Raw genomic sequence first — 20,947 nt, forward strand, 5'->3', positions numbered from 1 at the left:
TGGCGGCTGGTGGCTTGGTGATTGGGCCAGTAACCGAAAGGTTGCCTGTTTGAATCCCTGAGTATTTGCCGATGTTCACTTGAGCAAGGCACATAACCCTAATTGCCCTTGTAAGTCGCTCTGGATAAGAACATCTGCTAAATTACTAAAATGCATGTTTTTATATAAATGGGGTGGGGGTCAATAAGTATAGAAATACCTACAGACTTACAGTAAAGCAAGATGTTTATGTCCATAAGAGTTATTTAGTACTAGATCAATAACCACTGAAGTGAACCCTTCGCAGAACACAGTGCTAGATTTGTTTTTTTCCTTGCTCTTTTGTAGCTCTAGCCTCCCCCGGAACTCCTCTCTTTGGGGGTCAAAAACACACAGTGACTACCCACATGACCATTATAACCTCCCACTGGCTCCCAGCTTTAGTATAGCTGTCCTCTGAGGGGAGGACCTGCTTACAGCTGACCACCAGCTGAAACAAGCAATTTTTTTAAAAAGGTGTTATTCTGGACATCATTTTTTGTTTACAAAATCACTTACAATCTGTTTTGTCTGTTGGATACCTTTTTTGAGATATTATGGGTGTGTATTATTGTTATTATGGGTGAGATATCATTGTGGGTGTGTACTTACCAATTTACAGTATTTTTACTCTAGCAGCACATAACTATTGTGACCTAATTTTCTCTGTTGTTCCATGAGACTCAGAGTGACACAGACCTAACCCCCACCTGTGTTCCTCCCACACGTCTGTTGATAGTTTCCATTCCAATAATATTACCACAAACTGTTCATTCTCTGTCTCTGCTTCTACAGAGGATTTAGCAATCATACTTCCTCTCTCCTAGCATAACTTTCCCCTAGGAGGAAAAATTAAAGTCTCGCGATAGGCGCTCGTTTGTGCAGCCGCCATATTCTGTGACAAGTATTTTGATTCGTATCTGTTGGAAGTAAGAAACGAGAAATTAAGGGGGAGTAGAGGGGGTAAAGAAGAAGAGCTGTCAAAATAATTCCCGTGTCTCTGAAACATCGGGGGCTGTAGTAACCCCCCACTCGGGTCAAAACAAAGGCCTGGGTACCGTAGAAACTCCGTCTACGAAGTCCACCTCGCCGCTTTTCTTTCAGCACCACGGCCCTGTGGGAGATTCGGTGGTTGAGTTTCGGGTGTTGAAGGTGGCCCGGGGAGCGGCGGCGGAGACGGTAAGCGAATGCTTCAGAATAGGCCCAGAACCAGAAGTGGTTGAAGTTGTAGTTGAGTTACTGTAAATGGAAATTCGGTCTAACAACTCGCTACTAACATGTTTGAAATGTATGTGCGAGCACATCCCTCTGGTAAGTAGAAAACGAAGAACAAACTTTCTGTTGTCGGCTTTTCAGGTGTGAAAAAGTTTTTGACTGCATCTGGTGAGCTATTTCGTTTAGCTATGTGCGATTTGTTGTGTCCAGCATGCATATGTTATTACACATTTGTAATCAAATTTAGCTGTAAACCTTGCATTTATAGTCTGCTCATTTTAAAGCTGACGTGCATGTTTTGTAGCATATAAAGGCTACACTATAGTAGCTACATTTTTCCATTGAGAGTTCTTGCAGAACTTCTTCGTCAGCCATGGTGTTCCGAGTGCACAACTAAATTGTAACACGGCCGTTATAATGCCAATATGATTATATCAAGTGTTGTGACTTCAAATAAGTTAGATTTATTTTTTGGAAATAGTTTTCAAAAAGTTAGTTAGCTCGGTAACGTAGCTAACATAGTAGCTCGCTAGTAGCGATAGTTGGTCTGGTAATTTACCCGGACGTTTGATGCTTCCTAAATGTAACACGTTAGCTGCAGTTGTTGCCAGCATCTAAAAGTGTAAAACATTGCTTTACAATTATATGATGGCCTGTCTATCCTTTCGGCTGCATTGATGGGCCTCCCCAAATATTGCCTAGAGACATATTAGGAGTTCCGAATGGCATAGCACAGGCCCAATGTAATAAGTAGGCTAATCGAAAGTCTCCTGTAGACTATATGTAATGAATTGTATTGGTGCACGAATCGAATTACCTCGAGGTGTCAAACGCAGTAACAGTAGCCTGCCATGTACTTTCTCCTTCCCTTCTATGTAACTTATATGAAATATGTTTGCACATTCTCTCAATTAGGCTATATGTTATTCTTTATCATTTTATAATTGTTTCTTCACTCACTTATGTGATACAGATATATTTCTTAGTTAAAATGAATGTAATCACTTAGTTTGATCATCTGAGCAGATTTGACCCATGTATTGAAATGTCCCTTCAGGAGTATTTCAGATGAGAGGTTTGACAGCTTTCATATGGATAGGTGCAGGGGAGCATGTATGGGAGGTGGGTTTGACACATTACAATAATAATATATTTACTATCTTACCTTAATTATAGTTTGTTATCTACAAAGACATACATGGTTCAGGCCTTGTTTGCAATGGTTTAATGTAGCCTATTTCGCTATTTGTGCACACTTTGCTCATAGTGTCTTTCAAAATAATGAATACTTTATCATGTGCCCTGGCCTTTATAGGCTACATGTCAGCCAGTAACTGTTTTAACCACAGATTGTTGTTGCTCACTTGGAATTAAACAATATTCCCCTTGTAAGGCTTTTGTTTTTGAATATTTAGGGCAAATCAATCATTGGAATATGAAGCTCAGCCTTCAACCACGCTAACTTTATGGATACACAACACTTATACTATCTCCATGCATAGTAGTTGTCACTGCACACAAGGACCATCTTGTTATCTTGCCCTATTTTTGTCCATATAGGCTATTAATTCAGCTCTCTTGATTTAACTCTCTTCCAAATAATTGGGTGGTATTCCTGATATTCCATGTAATTAAAGTAAATGCCTGAATGTTCCTTTGTGGTATTCCTTTTGCTACAAAGTTAAAATATTTAACAGTGATTTGTCAATAGCCTGGCTGTAAAGGGTCTAGTGCGGTCCATTTAAATTACTACTAGGCTTTCTAGAATCTCTTCTCTATTGGTCTCCAATGGTTGTGTTGGTGTTGCTGATAGTGGTTTGGGTAGAGTATTATTCATTAGCAGCTTGTGCCTGTCTTGACTTGCAGTCAACATTGAACTTCCTGACCAATAAGCTGCCATGGCCAACTGTTTATAGGTGCAGACCCCTAACTGAAACCATGTGTGCCTGTAGCTGGGCAAATATATGTCGCTCGCTGAGAAAGGCCTGCTGATTTGCCACTCATTGGGGGTGATAGTCTCACGTTTTACTCTGATAAGCGCTAATCCACAGATAAATCACAAGTTCGAACAAGACGATGACTGGAGTGGATGGATGTTCTGTGTAGGTCTTCATCAGAGATAATAAAGTTGTACATTCAGTTTTTCAATTATTTTGAAAGTGCAGTGAGGGGAGCACAGTATTTCTTCAATGACTTGGTGTTTTGTGAGTGTGAATGAAGGGAGATTAGGCTAAACATTTATATACAGTGTTGAGTTAGTGAATAAGAATGAAGTTGTTTGATGTTGTTAGCAAGCTCACGGTCAAAGTAATGTCTCCCTGCTTAGTTTCCAAATGTGCCGTTTGCAAACACACATTGGACAAGGTAGATAGATGTTAGTCAACCAAAGCTGAAAAACTAAGAAAATGCATCGTGTGCTTTTTTATTTCATGGACTAATAGTCAGTTCCTGTTGCTGTTGTATCTTTAAGGCTAATGGCATGGTGTTTCAAAATGTTATGGTTCATTATTGCCAAGACTGGAATCCTCTCTCCTGAAAGACTGGTTTTGAGGTTTATCATTTGCACAACAACCCCTTCCCAGTCAGAGAGGGGCTGTTTTTTTGACTAGGCAGGGGGAGGGATAATTATATGAGTATTCTGGCTTGAGTACAAGTGCTAGTTGTTTGGATCAACAGTACAGAGGAAATTTAACCTAGGAAGTCATGCTGGCTTACCTTCCTATCTGTCAGACACTGGATTTGGTTGATTTTGCCACCAGAGCATTTTTCTGTCCTGTTCATAGTTTTACAGTAATAGCTACACCGTGAAGTAGTTGGAGTGTTCTGGTAAAATGTTGCATCACAATTACCCTACCAGGTGGACACTAACGTTTTATTGATTGGTTTCATATTGCTTGTTATAGTCATGTTGCCTTATCTCTATGAGAGCAGTACGTAGTAAGTACACTATAAGGATACATCACATTATGCCAAGTGCAGCAGTCTGTCTCAGGAAGAGAGAGACAGAGCCTCTGGCTTTAACCCTCCCCCACCCTGGCCTGTGTGTGGCTGCCTGGCTGTCAGGAAGAGAGACTCAGTTGAACCCCCCTCCCCCTGGTAAAGCAGCTCTCTAACTCCTTAGCTTCAAATGGAATCCTCCCATTTCACATGGTGGACTTTCCAGTTCAGTGGTTAAATTGCATGCATCTACTGAGTATGACACTGCAAAGGTTACGTGGACTGACTCCACCACCATTAGAGCATAGTTGAAAGAGGCACTTTGCATTACTGAATCATTACACGTTGATAAGGCTATTTGACACATTGTTGGAATACCAGTGTGTTAGATTTTGCAGGGTCCGCTGCAAGTAATCGCTCAGTTCAACGGATTCCAATCACTTGAGGCGAAGTGTGGTTAGAGTTTATTTTTTACTTACAAAAAACAGTAAACACAACATTGTAACATGACATAAACCAAAACAGTAGAACCACCACACTTTTACACATTTTACTTGATAAAAGAAGGACATTGCTAAAGAGTGAATCTTTAAGAAATGTGGTTTATAACTAAGTTGTGAAATTGGGGAGTAACACACGGTTATGACAGAACAATCCTCACAGTGGCAGAATAAATAGTTCTTAACAACTGTGTCATTTAAAGCAGCTAATCTAGTTAGCTCTCTGATTTTAGCAAAATCAAAACAATCACAGAGCATAATTTTTTTGCTCTCCTTCATTTGCTTGAATTGAAGAAGAAAGGTCTCAGTCATCAGTAGTAATGGGCCAGCTCCTTTTATGTGACTGAGCACAACCATGATGTCTCCAGGCTGTTCTACCAGAGCACACTGACAGGACCACAGTGTCTCAGGATGTGTCCCAAATGGCTCTGGTCAAATGTAGGGCTCTGGTCAAAAGTAGTGCACTATGTAGGGAATATGGTGTTGACAGGAGCACAGGGCCTCTGGCTCTCACTCAATTCAATTTTAATTTAAGGGGCTTTATTTGCATCGGAAACATATGTTTACATTCCAAAAACAAGTGAGATAAATAATAAACAAAAGTGATTACAAAAATAAAAAACAGTAAACATTACACTAAAAAAAGTTATATTCTGCCAGTTCTAGGATCTGTTTGATGTGAACATCACATATTTATCTCTGACTCAGGCAATGCAATTGTTTATTACCTTTTGGTTTGTTTTCCTCTCTCCGCATTCACATTAATTATTGAATAGGACCAAAAATTCCTAAGTATTAAAGTGATGATTTGACCTTTAAGGACTAGTTATAGTTGAAACTTTAGGTTTAGGCTTATGTCTCAAGAATTGTTGATGTGTTTATGTGAGTGAACTTGCTCAACCTCTCTGTGGATGTCTTTTGGTGCATAAAGGATGTGCTATTTGCCTGTTACTGCACATGCTGTAGTCAGCTGTTTTGAAAGAAGTGAGAGGTATTCACTTTTTGCTCACTGACAGGGAGGAAGTAACCTTGGTTGTGGTTTATCGCGTAGATCAGACAACCTCTCAAGCCTAGAAAATGTATAAACTATACCATGATCAGGTGAAAACACAATTAACCATTGTACTGCCACCCCCCCCCAACCACTTTGCCTTTGTAAATGCTGTGAGAGATTCAGTTACACTTTGTTGGTTCTGTTTTCATGCCTCTGGGTGCTCAACATGCTGTGTGTGCAGTCAAAGGTGTTATTATAGTATAGCTGCCTTTTTAGTATCTGTTGCCTCAGGAAATGGGAGAAGTGTGCACCACATCCTATAGCGAGTCTGTGCGCTCTGCCCCCCTGCTTGACCTTGGGTACTATTTTCCACTACTTAAATCAGTCTGCATTCTCCTCCTTAAATCACGACAGTATGTTTTCCCCTAAAATCAGTCCCATTACTCAAATCAATGCATCTTCTCTTTTTCAAATTAGCCTAGTTTGGTCTCAACTGAAATCAGCACGCGCTCCCTTCAGTTTGTATTCTGTCGGCTGAGCCCCTAATGTAACATGTCGTATTCAAACCAGAACTTTCCTATAGTAGGTACTGTATCCACTTGGGAACCATATGTTTTTTATAGATAGTCTAGTTCTGCTGAATGTCTTTGGGCGCGTTCCAAATGGCACCCTGTCCCCTATATAGTGCACTCTTTTAAAAGTAGTGCACTATATAGGGAATAGGGTGTCATTTGGGAAGCACTCTTTGACAAACTTGTAAATAGTTCAGTCAGTGGAACCAATGTTCCTAAAATAGCCCTCCTCAGCAAACACAAGCACTTAATCAGCATAGAAAACAGAAGAATAATTAGAGAGCATGCTTTTTCTGCTAATTAAGTGTTTTTCAATGTTCCTTTCCCTTGCTGCATTTACATCCCAAATGGCACCCTATTATCTACATAGTGTACTACTTTTGACCAAAGCCCTATGGGCCCTATATATGGTATATGGTGCAATTTGGGACACAACCCAGGAGGAACTCTGCTATGAAATAGGATAGTAGCACAACCATCAATTAAAGAAATATAGGAGAGTGCCTCAGCTGGGTTTCTTTGGATGTAGCATTTAAAGTAATTAAAAACAGAACAGACTCGTGTGTTAAAAAGGGATGTTTGGAAAGACAGGAGCACAAGTCTCGAGACATGTTTATTTAGCATTGTTAGAGAAATGCTGTATTGTGCACTTAAAGGGCAATTCCACCACTTTTCAACTTCATTTTCATTATCTCCAGCACATACATACACTACATGACCAAAAGTATGTGGACACCTGTGGACATCATTTTAAAATCATGGGCATTAATATGGAGTTGATCCCCCCTTTGCTGCATCAGCAGCCTCCACTCATCTGGGAAGGCTTTCCTAGATGTCCGGAACATTGCTACGGGGACTTGCTTCCATTCTACCACAACAGCATTAGTGAGGTCGGGCACTGATGTTGGGCGATTAGGCCTGGCTCGCAGTCAGCATTTCAATTCATCCCAAAAGTATTCGATGGGGTTGAGATCAGGGCTCTGTGCAGGCCAGTCAAGTTCTTCCACACCGATCTTGACAAACCATTTCTGTATGGACCTCGCTTTGTGCACGGGGCATTGTTATGCTGAAACAGGAAAGGGCATTCCTCAAACTGTTGCCACAAAGCACAGAATCTTGTAGCATGTCATTGTATTGTTAAGATTTCTCTTCACTGAAACTAAGGGGCCTAGCCCGAACTAGGGTTGGGCGGTATACCGTTTTTAAAAATATATATAAAAAAATAAAAATATATATACCGGTATTGATGCATGGACCGGTTTGGGTTTTTACTTTACACTCTATAATGGTATTTGAATGTTTGGTTTGTTAAATGTGATATGCAGAGTGTAATGTCCATTTTTATAGTTTACTTCGCTACTTGAGTCGTCTCTCTCCGCTTTCCACACAGACCTAGCCGCGTCCCCTGTCACTCAAGGAGCGCATTTGATGTTCCTCAACCACGAGACACTTGCGTTCAGTCTGCATGGTCAATTCAGCATATGCAGCACTGTTGATGACTTTGATGCCGTTTTCACTTGGCTTCTTATTATAAATCTACTAGCGTTCTATAATCACATTATTCGTTTGTGTTTCATACATCTGCAAACAGCTAGTTTGTATTTTCTTAGCAAGTTGTTCCTAAATCTTGTTAGCCTCTGATTGTTAGCCGCTAATGCTAATCGCTAGCTAGCCAGCTAATAAATGTACTGAGTAAGAGCAAGCGTAATTAGCTATACAGCCTGATAATACCAGTAATGGTGTAGACCTAAATCAGCATGTTGTTTGTTCAACAGTGTCTTCTAAATTAAAGAGGTAAACGCAAAGCAAGAATATGTTAGCTACATGAAGTAGCTAAGAGAAAACGTTCAATGAGGCCAAAGGTGTTTCCTAGGGGACCCTATAATCTATCAACACATTAGTTCCTACCCTGTCACAATAAGTCCTCCCTGGCATTTTGATTCGTTGTCATGTCAAACAACACTGTATTAAAGTGCCCACTATCATATTATAACTATATAATTAGAACAGACATTCTATTCCCATGATTCCAAAAGTTAAGTGTTTTGCTGTAAATCGCAAGTCAAATTGCAACATGTGATAGGGTATCGTGCAGCCCTACATTGCAGTGAGGAAATGATCTCAAATGCAGAAATGTATGAACATTATGACATATTTTGGGGTTGAAGTTGAATTGAACAGTATAGAAAAATCAAAATAGAGAAAAACTAATTGAAATCACTTAGAATGTATGTGTTGCCACTACTCAGAAATCATTTACCTTTGTTAACCTGAATGACGCTAGAATGTTTTGGAAGGCTATTACGTTTATGTCTGGAAACAGTAATGTTAATGAATTACCTTCATCTGTATTGAAGGACTTTGTTGCTGTAAATGACAAAACTGAAATGCTGAATTGTTTCAATGAGCACTTTGTATCATCTGGTAGGCTGTTTGATTCAGTGTCCTCTGTCTCTGTACAACCCTGTGTGGATGAACCAGCGAGAGCTGGTCAAACTTTTAGCTTTTTGCCATTCTCAGTGCAGGAGGTACATAATGCCCTGAAATCCTTAGATCAGAGAAAGCCTGCAGGTCCTGATCTTTTTGTTCCCTGATTTTTAAATCTGGCAGCTGATTTCATAGCTGAACCACTTACATATCTGTTCAATCTAACCCTGGAATGTAATGGAATTCCAAAGATCTGGAAATCAGTATTTCTTCCACCACTTTTAAAAGGGGGAGATCCAACTCTTTTAAATAATTATAGGACAATATCAAAGCTGTCACCCCTGTTGAAAATACTTGAACCCCTTGTGAGTGAACAGCTAAAAGTGTTTTTATATACTAACTCTATTTTATCAATGTATCAATCGACAAAAAACAACAGTCTCACTTTTTATTGATCTCATCAAGGCTTTTGATACAGTTGATCATGCTATTTTAAAATTTTTTTAATACCGTGATGTAATACTTTGGCCATATCGCCCAGCCCTAGCCCAAACCATGAAAAACAGTCCCAGACCAGTATTCCTCCTGCACCAAACTTTACAGATGGCACTATGCATTGGGACAGGTATCATTTTCCTGGCATCGGCTAAACCCAGATTCGTCCGTCGGACTGCCAGATGCTGAAGGGTGATTGATCACCCCAGAGAACCCGTTTACACTGCTCCAAAGTCCAATGGCGGCTTGCTTTACACCACTCCAGCCGACGCTTGGCATTGCGCATGGTGATCTTAGACTTGTGTGCGGCTGCTTGGCCATGGAAACCCATTTCATGAAGCTCCCGACGAAGAGTTATTGTACTGATGTTGCTTCCAGAGGCAGTTTGGAACTCAGTAGTGAATGTTGCAATTGAGGACAGACGATTTTTACACACTACGTGCTTGAGCACTCAGCCTACCACTTCGCGGCTGAGCCGTTATTGCTCCTAGATGTTTTCACTTCACAATAACAGCACATACAGTTGACCAGGGCAGCTCTAGCAGGGCAGAAATTTGACGGACTGACTTGTTAGAACAGTGCCACGTTGAAAGTCATTGAGCTCTTCTACTGCCAATGTTTGTCTATGGAGATTGCATGGCTGTCTGCTCGATTTTATACACCTGTCAGCTACAGGTGTGGCTGAAATAGCCAAATCCACTAATTTGAAGGGGTGTCCAGATACTTTTGTGTATATAGTGTATGTGACAAGGGGATATTTCTGCTTTTTGTAGAAAGATGTGTAAAGTTAAAAAGTTCTACCCAATTACATCATCAAAAGTTAAAACATTTAAAAAACTGTGATTTTCACGCACTGTAAGATTCGTGGTGACATGGGGAGTAAGAAAATACCCTCCCTCTGGCTAAAAACTCATTGCAGGTTTTGAATATCACCGTTTCTGTCGTTTTAACCACAGATCATAGAAATATGCTGTTTTCACATATGTAGACACTGGTATGGTGCCGGAGAGAATGAATATGAGGTTGAACGTGGCAGAATTGCCCCTTAAGCAATGACTTTCCAGTTTTCATTTATGAGCAAGCAGTAGGTCAATGGACTTGGAATAGTCCAGTGGGTTTTGGAGAAAAGGGGGGCTATGATATATGCTGTATCTGTCGTCATTCTGTTGTCATCTTCTTTCAAACAGTTTGAATGACAGGTTGCACACACAGGAAGACAGAGCAGCAGTGACCATAACATTGCACACCATGGGATTAAGGAGACTGCAGCCAGACACTGGCAGGATATGTGTGTGTGACATACAAACACTTCCTCTTGTCAAGGACAGTTGTGATAACCACCTCAACTCTCACGCTAGCCAACTGTCACCTCATCCTCCTCTTCATATTGATTTACACTGAATAAGACACTCCATTGTCAATGCAGAAGGAATGCCAAAGAAATAATAGCAGCATTGACGATGCTAACTGATAGCTTGCTTGTCCTCATAAATTGAAAGATATTTGTTTTTCATGAATTGTGGTGCCAGTTTATCATACTAGCAGCAGTCAGTCTGTACAATCAATTCCATTCCTCCTCCTTGCAGCTCAAGGACACTGTGAACCCCGTTCTCTCCCGAGTCTCCCCCAGGTGTGTAATATTGGGTCAGTCTTGAGTGGAGTCTCTCATCCTGCACCAGTAAGGGGTTGTGAGGTGGTGCCTCTACTGTTGTCCCTCCCTCACTACTCTGTGATATGCTCTGCTGTGCTCTCAGGCAGCCCTGAGGCCCCACAATGCCACCCGAAGCCACACAAGACAACATGGCAGTGGTGGATTCAGTGGAATTAGGGCATTGAGCTTGTATTTATTTAGAGGAGAGGAGGCCAGGAAAGCCTTGAGGGGAATTGAGCCAAGATAGATATGCTGGTGCTGGGGGACTTGTCTATCTATCTGATGTGACAGTGAATGGTTTAGAGGAATGTAGCTAGCACCTGATCGTGGACACTGGTGATGGCTTCCTCTGCAGGCAGCTGACTGCACACGTTTCTGGGTGGGAGCCGCCCCCAATTTGTGTGTACACACACACAATAATTTGCCAGTAACAGATGACATTCATATTCTGACAATCTCTGATTTAGTTAATACATTTGATGATACAGTGGTAGCAATGCATGGTTATAACATCTACAGAAAATACAGAAATGCCAAAGGTGGAGGTGTTGCTGTTTATATTCAGAACCACATTCCTGTAAAGCTTAGAGAGGACCTCATGTTAAATACTGTTGAAGTAATATGCTACAGGTTCATCTGCCTCACCTAAAGCCCATTCTAGTGGGAAGCTGCTATAGACCACCAAGTGCTAACAGTCAGTATCTGGAAAACATGTGTGAAATGCTTGATAATGTATGTGATATCAACAGAGAAGTAAGTCAAGCTGCCCACTCAAGAAAACGTTTCAAACTGTAACCAGTGCCTGCAATCTGGTTCAGGTTACCAGTCAACCTACCAGGGTAGTTACAAACAGCACAGGAATGAACAGATGCCTCACAAGTCCTCAACTGGCAGCTTCATTAAATAGTACCCGATAAACACCAGTCTCAACGTCAACAGTGAAGAGACGACTCCGGGATGCTGGCCTTCTAGGCAGAGTTGCAAAGAAAAAGCCATATCTCAGACTGGCCAATAAAAAGAAAAGATTAAGATGGGCAAAAGAACACAGATACTGGACAGAGGAACTCTGCCTAGAACGCCAGCATCCTGGAGTCACTGTTGACGTTGAGACTGGTGTTTATCGGGTACTATTTAATGAAGCTGCCAGTTGAGGACTTGTGAGGCATCTGTTTCTCAAACTAGACACTAATTTACTTGCCCTCTTGCTCAGTTGTGCACCAGGGCCTCCCACTCCTCTTTCTATTCTGTTTGGAGCCAGTTTGTGCTGTTCTGTGAAGGGAGTAGTGCACAGAGTTGTAAGGGATCTTCAGTTTCTTGGCAATTTCTCACATGGAATAGCCTTCATTTCTCAGAACAAGAATAGACTGACAAGTTTCAGAAGAAAGTATTTTTTTCTGGCCATTTTGAGCCTGTAATCTAACCCACAAATGCTGATGCTCCAGATACTCAACTAGTCTAAAGAAGGCCAGTTTTATTTTTTCTTGAATCAAGACAATAGTTTTCAGCTGTGCTAACATAATTGCAAAAGGGTTTTCTAATGATCAATTAGCCTTTTAAAATGATAAACGTGGATTAGCTAACACAACGTGCCATTGGAACACAGGAGTGATGGTTGCTGATAAATGGGCCTCTATACGCCTATGTAGATATTCCATAAAAAATCTGCAATTTGATGTTATTTTAATGGACAATTTTCTTTATTTTTCTTTAAAAAACAATGACATTTCTAAGTGACCCCAAACCTCTAAGTGAACCCAAAGATGAGGCTGGTGTAACCGAAGTTAAATGGCTAGCTAGTTAACGCGCGCTAATAGCGTTTCAAACGTCACTCGCTCTGATCCTTCTAGTAGTGGTTCCCATTGCTCTGCATGTTTAACGCTGCTTCGATGGTGGCTGTTGTCGTTGTGTTGCTGGTTCGAGCCCAGGGAGGAGCGAGGAGAGGGACGTAAGCTATACTGTTACACTGGCAATACTAAAGTGCCTATAAGAACATCCAATAGTCAAAGGTTAATGAAATACAAATGGTATAGAGGGAAATAGTCCTATAATTCCTATAATAACTACAACCTAAAACATCATACCTAGGAATATTGAAGACTCATGTTAAAAGGAACCAGCAGCTTTCATATGTTCTCATGTTCTGAGCAATGAACTGAAACGTTAGCTTTCTTACAAAGCACATATTGCACTTTTACTTTCTTCTCCAACACTTTGTTTTTGCATTATTTAAACCAAATTGAACATGTTTCATTATTTAAAATAAGTGTTCATTCAGTATTGTTGTAATTGTCATTATTACAAATAAATGTAAAAAAATCGTCCGATTAATCGATATCGGCTTTTTTGGTCCTCCAATAATTGTTATCGGTATCGGCGTTGAAAAATCATAATCGGTTGACCTCTAATATTATTAAGTAGATTTGGATAGAAAACACTCTGAAGTTTCTAAAACTGTTTGAATCATGTCTGTGAGTATAACAGAACTTATTTAGCAGGCGAAACCCCCAGGACAAACCATTCAGATTTTTCTTTTTTTGAGGTCACTCTCTTTTCAATGGGTTTTCATTGGGAATCCAGATTTCTAAGGGACCTTCTTGCAGTTCCTATCGCTTCCACTGGATGTCAACAGTCTTTAGAAATTGGTTGAGGTTATTCCTTTGTGCAATGAAGAAGTACCGCCATCTTGAACGAGGGTCACTTGAAGTTTACTGTTAGATAGAGTAGCGTGACCAGAAAGCTAGCTTCAGTTTGTTTTCTTCCTGTATTGAACACAGATCATCCCGTCTTAAATTTGATTGATTATACCTAAAGTTGTATTACAAAAGAAGTTTGAAATGTTTTGGCAAAGTTTACAGGTCATTTTTGAGATATTTTGTAGTCACGTTGAGCAAGTTGGAACCCATGTTTTTCTGGATCAAACGCGCCAAATAAATTTACATTTTGGATATATGTCGACGGCATTAATTGAACAAAAGGACCATTTGTGATGTTCATGGGACATATTGACATGTCGGCTGGATTCACAACAAGTGTAGCTTTAATTTGCTATCTTGCATGTGTGATTTAATGAAAGTTAGATTTTTATAGTAATTTATTTGAGTTTGGCGCTCTGCATTTTCCCTGGCTTTTGGCCAGAGAAGTTAACTGACTTGCCTAGTTAAATAAAGGTAAACATTTTTGTTGCAAAAATAAACTCCGGTAGGGCAACATCTGAAAAATATCGCACTTGGTAGTGTGTACCGGTGCTCGACCAGTCGGCGAAAGCCAACGTCACCCATGACAGAGAACGGTTGATTGTCAAGGGCAATGAATTCCATTATCTTGGTATAAATGGATGTTCTTACTCTTTTAAATGACTGCTCGACTTGTTGACTGCTTGATCCACACAGCAGACATTGTGGGCTAGGTTAGGAATGCTGTGTTGCACGTGTAGCGCAACATTTTATGCGGCGTCATTACGTCATGTCAGCTTTGACATCGGTTTTGCACATCGGCGTTAAACTAGACAGCGGGCCGATGTTGGCATTTTTAGCTAATATCGGCCGATTCTGATGTCTTCACCGGTATATCGTGCATCCCTAGTATTTACAGGTGGCTACACGTTTGTTATTAAGGCACATGAAAGTTCACATGTTCCAGAAGGCATTTCTGCCCAAAAACGCATTTTAGATTTTTCGAAAAAAGTTTACGTTCAAATGGCTCTCTTGTGAAGTAGTGACCCGCGACATACTACTAGTTTCCTGAAATGAGTCACATACGTGAATAGTCGCCTGAGGGAACACGCTTTAATTTTTTAATGGTATCCAATTGGTAGTTACAGTCTTGTCTCATCGCTGCAACTCCCGTACAGACAATGCCCACTTAACCCGGAAGCCAGCCGCACCAATGTGTCGGAGGAAACACCGTACACCTAGCGACCGTGTCAGCATGCACTACGCCCTAGTGCGCGATGGGACAAGGACATCCCTGCCAGCCAAACCCTCCCATAACCCGGATGACTCTGGGCCGATTGCGTGCCGCCCCATGGGTCTCCCGGTCGCGGCCAGCTGCGACAGAGCCTGGACTCAAACCCAGAATCTCTAGTGGCACAACTAGCACTGCGATGCAGTGCCTTAGACCACTGCGCCACTTGGGAGGCCTGAGGGAACACACTTGATGTGTTGTGAAAAGTGTTATGAAATGTAATGTTTTTAATTGTATATAACTGCCTTAATGTTGCTGGACCCCAGGTAGAGTAGCTGCAAATTGGGATCAGCTAATGGGGATTCTTAATAAATTAATGTACAAAATACACACACACACACACACACACACCTTCTCCATGTAGGCCTGCACCACTAGCACCTACTGTTTCTCAGACGGGACATTAGCTGTGATTGAATAATATTTTTCTCCGTTAAATTAGTACAGGCGGCCATCCAAACCCCCAGGAAGAAAGCGAAACTGTGGAAACGAGTGAAAATGGAAAGTAAAGGCATTGTTGTTTCCCTTTGCACTGCGATTTGACATTGAAATGAGAAGCTGCAATAATACATTACTAACTACATGTTTTTGCCTTCCTGATTCACTATTGAGTTTATAAGAAACATTGTGTTAGAAACAAGTAGGGTAAGTCTACCTATTAAGCCTACCAAAATCTAAGCTTAGACATTTCTAACATATACTGCCCTAATTTATTTAAGAAAAGTCCAGATAAAATGAAATATTCATTTATGATGTGAAGTTTTATGACTTTACTTACAATTGTTTTTTATAAAACATAAAAAGATTTGATAAAATATGTGAAAAGTCTGGACTGGGCTTAATTTGGTACCTACTGAATGTACCCTTTAAACCCATGGTTGTTCCAAATAATCCCACTTTTAGATCATCTATTTAAATACATTTCCAAATGTTCAAAACTTACATATGGACATTTCTTATGTTGATTTATATAATATTAATCTCCCCTAAAGTTATTAAAATAAACGCATAATTACTTTTCATTATGAAATTAGCACTCATAACAGTGGACTTAGGCTTTTGTTCTTGCCTACCAGTACACACCTGATTTAGCTAATGAACTAATCATTGACTTCAATCGAGACATGATTAGTTAACTCAGGTGTGTTATTGCTTGCTAAGTAAATATATTTAAAAAATAACCTTCACCCACGCCGGCCATGCAACAAAGACCATAACACACACAAGTGTCAAGTAATTATATGAAAGCGGATTCACATTTGCTGTACTGCTTTTCTTGTTAATTAGTTTGACTTGTCTTCCTAAAGCCTATCTGAAGACTGTTTCAAATCTCCCTCTCTACTGTGTATTACAAAGGTACAGGTGGTGGACCAACAAATGGGATAACCTGGATGAATGATGGACAACAATATGACAATGCCCCCACCCAAAAGTGCATGAGTAATCGCCCAACAGTCATCTTCATGTCCCTAGCATTTTTGTCCACCACTTGTAGGTCCTTTATCCCTCAACCCTGGTCTTATTCTTCTCTCTCTGCATCAACAACTACCTGTCCATTCCAAACGTCTTGGAGAGAGTACAGAGGTTTCTAATTGTTTCTAATCTTGGGAAAGGCGTATGGCTAGATGCATAATATGCATAACTGTAGTTTTTGTGTGATTTTAAACAACTTAAATCTGAACCAAAAACAAACGATTTATGCATGATCATTGAATATTAGGGATATCAACACACTATCCCCATGGGTTTCAGTGCAAAATTGGCTTAATAGGAGCATACTGAACTTAATTGGAACAACAGTGATTTATGGTGAAAAAGATAGCAAAATCAATATTTGGAAACCGATGGTTTGGGGTATACATATCCACACTGTAGACTACAATATTATGCAAAATTAGTATTGAACAATATTTATCTATTACCATTTACATTCTGCATAGAGGGACTTTTTTTGCTACTGTACCCCCTAAGCTCACCCGAGATACATGTACAATATACAACAATGTAATCTATGTATGACAATGCAAGGTTAATTTAACAGTAAAATAAGACTAAATGCATTTGAAAATGTATGCTGTAAATGCCTGAAATCTATTGTCTTGTTGTAGTTCATCAAGTTATTTTGCTCCTGTGTGACTGTGACATGCAGGCACGACTGCTATCGGGAAAAACCCATATTTTCAATTGGCAAGAAGTAGTCATTAATGCCCATGAAATATGCTATCATGTGCATATATCAGTACATTCTTATCTGAATTTTACATAAAGTATGATAACTTATCTTAGACGGGAATAAATATATCAGAAAAATGTGTTTATCTGAGGGTTGATATTGACCACAAGTGGGAACTGACACAACGGGCAATAACGTAATAATAAAACACCTGATTCTTAGAATTAAAACTGTTATGATAAAACAACCAGATTAATAGGTTGAAACATTAAATAGCTGAAAATGTTGTTTTTATTTTTTAATTCAAAGATGGAAGTGGACTTAATAGTTATGTTTACCCTATTTTTTGCTTCGTGCTACAATACAAGAGGGACATTTCTGTGTTCACGTAGTGAGTCAGCATATTGTGTTGACCTGCCTGTTGCTTGTTTCGAGAGGTCTAGATATCACAAGACAGTCAGTTGCCTTATCACCACTCACTTTGCTTATCCTATGGGCAGATTACTGTCCCGTGTCCATGTAGACCTCCCCAGGCTGTAGACAGAGAGACTGTTCTGTTCCAGTTGTGTTATTCTGTGCTGTTTTTACTGCCGTGCAGAGACGACTAGGGCTACTCTGTCCTTCATCATTGCTCTCACAGTTTGCTGATTGTCTTTCATCTATTGTCTTCTCTTTCAGGTTTTTACTCACTAATGCTGTGAAAGGGCTTTGATCTGGTGTCCTACAGCCCTATCAGCACAGTGTGGGCCTCAGGCTCTCACCCTCCATTGCCATCTCACTCTCTCTCTCTCTCTGAGTCTCTCTCTTTCTCTCTCTCTCCTCCCCCGGAGCGCTCTCTCTCCCGCTCTCAAAACATTTTGTCAGGGTGTGGTGGACAGTGAAGTCCACACAGTTGAAACGCTTTTGTTTGTTGTGGTTTAGTATGGCTTTGCCAAGGGCAACTGTCTGTTGTGTGGGTCTATCTCTCTCTGTAATTCCTGAAATAGTAGCGGTCTATTAAATTACATTTGGCGATGTTTTGCAACTCTTGAATCTTGAATGCAACCTCCTGAGCTCCGAGGAAGAAAACAAGCCATTGAGCTTGGAGACAATATTTTTTCCAACGCACAAATTTCACAACAGCACTGCAAACATACACAAAAGTAAAGCTTGTGGATTGTGGAACCTCTGCCCACCCCCTTGGTTTTTGATCAGAATTACTTTTTGTTCAATGCTGAGGGAAAAAAATGTTTCCCGAAGTGCCCACAGAGTTAGTTTAGAGAGGATCATGCTGAGTGCAGGCTTGTAAAGGTGGAAGCGGGCCACAGTGCTCTTATTACGTGAGAGTGTCCTTTTTCCAAGCTGCCCTGAGCCTCCTTTTGTTTTGGTCGTTTCCTTGTTCCTTGTCGCTGATCCATGGAAACTTCTCTTGATTTGAAGCTGGCGAATAGAGAGGGGGGCAGCAGAGCTGGGGGAAGGGGGTACCTAACCCTACCACCCCCTCTACACCCCCTCACTACTTTTTTCCTTGTCCTCTGACCTCACAGGCCCACCCCTCAATACCCCGTCCCTGCTCCAGGTTGAAGATGTCATAACAGCGTGGCTGTGGCTCTGCTGGGTTATTCCTCAGAGGAATGTACTGCCATGGACCCTGGGTCATGGTGCTGTGTGTAGTTTGGCTGCTGTCTGCGCTGCGGATCAGGCCTGGCCGCCGCTGGCACCCTCTCAGGCACACCTGTCAGTGCCATTCTGGGCAGAGCCGGCACTGTCCCTCCCGTCCTCTGTGGGCACCAGAAGAGCCACTCAGTAGAGCTTCCAGTCCATACCCCTTCACACGCAACACAGCCTGTCCTGGTGGGTGTGGTGGGGAAAGAGGCTGACAAATTCACATTTCATGATTTTAAAAACATCCACGCGGCATCCGTGATCACTGAGGTCCCTTTGATCAGACTTCATGGACGCAGTGTTATAGTACACCTGGGGGAGCGGAGCCACTTATGGCATAAGTTCATACTGTCAACAGAGATGACTTATTGTTATATAGTTAATCATAGATAAGCATTCCTGTCAGTCATGACTGGCCTGTTTTCAATGTATCAATAGTCATGACTACAGTAGCTAGCTACCAGGTTACATCCCAACTCATTTACAGTGGTGGGGTGAATACAGTCACTCAGTGTGAGAAGAATGGCTAGAATGTTTAGAGAGGGCTGGAATAGAGTGTCTTTCTACCAATGGCATCCTGCGGCGGACGAGTCATGTGACTTGGCTGCCATTTGTCTTTTGGTTGGCCTCAAGGTGGGGAATAATACTCCTAGCAGCTGCAGAAAGCATTTCCGGCGGAGGGTTTTCTCCTTAGCGGAGCACATGGAGGTCTGTCCTGCCTGCCGCGATACACTGTAATATAAACTGGAGAGATCCACAGGCTTCACAGAGGGCTTCTCTCTCAGTGTGAGAGGGCATATTTTACACCCCAGTGTGGTAGAGGAAGGTGATAGAATGGACCAAAGCCACAGGGAGAGATGGTACACTAATAAATAACCTGCTGGCTATGTGCTGCTCTAAGGAGCGTGATGACACGCCATAAGTGTATTTCCTAAGGGGCAATTCCATAGTAACGGAATTACACTTTGACTCAGTTTTTTCCACTTTGAACTGTATGCCAAAGAAAAACTATTGATTTAAAATGTTAACAAACCATACAACTCTATGTGCAAGGACTACTTTCAACAATACAAATACAACAATTTACAACAATTTAGTGGAAGAACTGTGCAAATGCATACTTTGGTAACAGAATTATGGTAGAATCTCCCTCTGGGTTTTCCAAAAGCTCTGCAGAAAGAATTGGTTCTCAACTATGACTTGGAACCTTGAGTTTGAAAAATCTATTTTCGTTATTGAACTACAGTACGTGAAGTGGATTTGTACTCGGTAACGAATTATATCATGGGTCCCTGATCTGTAATACACAGAAATGCATAATCATGGATATGAATGTCATTCTGCTCATGTTTCACAAGTTTGAACATCACAGCAGAGCACAGTGCAGTACAATAGAGTAGAGTACAGCAGAGTACAGTAGTACAGTAGAGTACAGCAGTACTCTACTGTACTATACTTTTCTTTACTGTATTGTACTGTGTTCTACTCACTGTACTGTATTGTACTGTACTGTGCTATCCAAACATCTATGATAAGTTCAGATTTGATCCAGTCCGGTCCGCCTGTGGACATCAAGGCCAGGGTGGACTGACCAAAGGTCAACTACTTTTCAACGTCCATGGACGTCCGGTGTCGGTCAGTGCTCAGTGGGTGAAGATGCTGGTTACAGTACATGGAAAGAGAGGGGGCTTTTGGGTAGGTGTCAGTGAGAGCTGGGAGAGTGAGAGAGAGAGAGGCAGGGAAAGAGAGAGAGGGAGGGGTTGTCCAGACTCTGACTGTTTTTACACTATTGGTTTGACCATCAGACAACAGAAAAACAAAGAAAACTGTTGTGAGCTGAACATAACAGTATGCCAGTGGAACGGAGGACAGTAGCAGGTGACCCAACCATGGTTTGTGACTATTATGATTTCCCGTTGTAGCCAATTCAGTTGCAGTAATTCCGTGACAGATGTTTTGGGAATTCCGTTACAAATTTGGTAATGGAATTATGAGTTTTAATCACTTAATAATTACATAAACAAAAGGTATATCAGTAAAATCACTATAACTTAATTTGAAGGTATGTGGGTTTTTGGTAATGGAATTACAAGGCACAAGTCAATGTTTCTTAAACTTACAAAGGTAAACAATTATTGATATTAGTTGGCAGGGTTCTTTAACGTCAATATTATTGTGTTTTGATGTAGGCTATTTCTGATACCTTTTCAAACTTTTTCTGGTAGATGTTTTCTAAGACCTCTTTTCTATCTGTTTATCCAGAAATCAACGCCTTTACTTATGCTACATTTTTAAGATGGAAAATGGTTGAAAATGTATCTACAGTGCATCCGAAAAGAATTCAGACGCCTTCCCTTT

At 40.9% G+C, this 20,947-nt stretch overlaps 1 protein-coding gene across 7 annotated transcripts in view; it reads left to right on the top strand.

Annotated features, from left to right (window-relative positions):
- The first annotated feature begins 876 nt into the window (after positions 1–876).
- Positions 877–20,947, top strand: part of LOC112250087 (TGF-beta-activated kinase 1 and MAP3K7-binding protein 2) — a 66,240-nt gene continuing 46,169 nt past the window's right edge. For 3 of the 7 annotated variants that reach the window (XM_024419941.2, XM_024419942.2, XM_042321615.1), the window contains exon 1: positions 877–1,197. The gene's annotated coding sequence lies outside the window, so the exon portion shown is untranslated. The remainder of the gene's footprint in view (positions 1,198–20,947) is intronic. The other 4 variants (XM_024419946.2, XM_024419947.2, XM_024419943.2 and 1 more) reach the window with 2 other exon arrangements.

This window comes from Oncorhynchus tshawytscha, linkage group LG05 (genome assembly GCF_018296145.1).
Source record: "Oncorhynchus tshawytscha isolate Ot180627B linkage group LG05, Otsh_v2.0, whole genome shotgun sequence".
Lineage (NCBI taxonomy): Eukaryota > Metazoa > Chordata > Actinopteri > Salmoniformes > Salmonidae > Oncorhynchus > Oncorhynchus tshawytscha.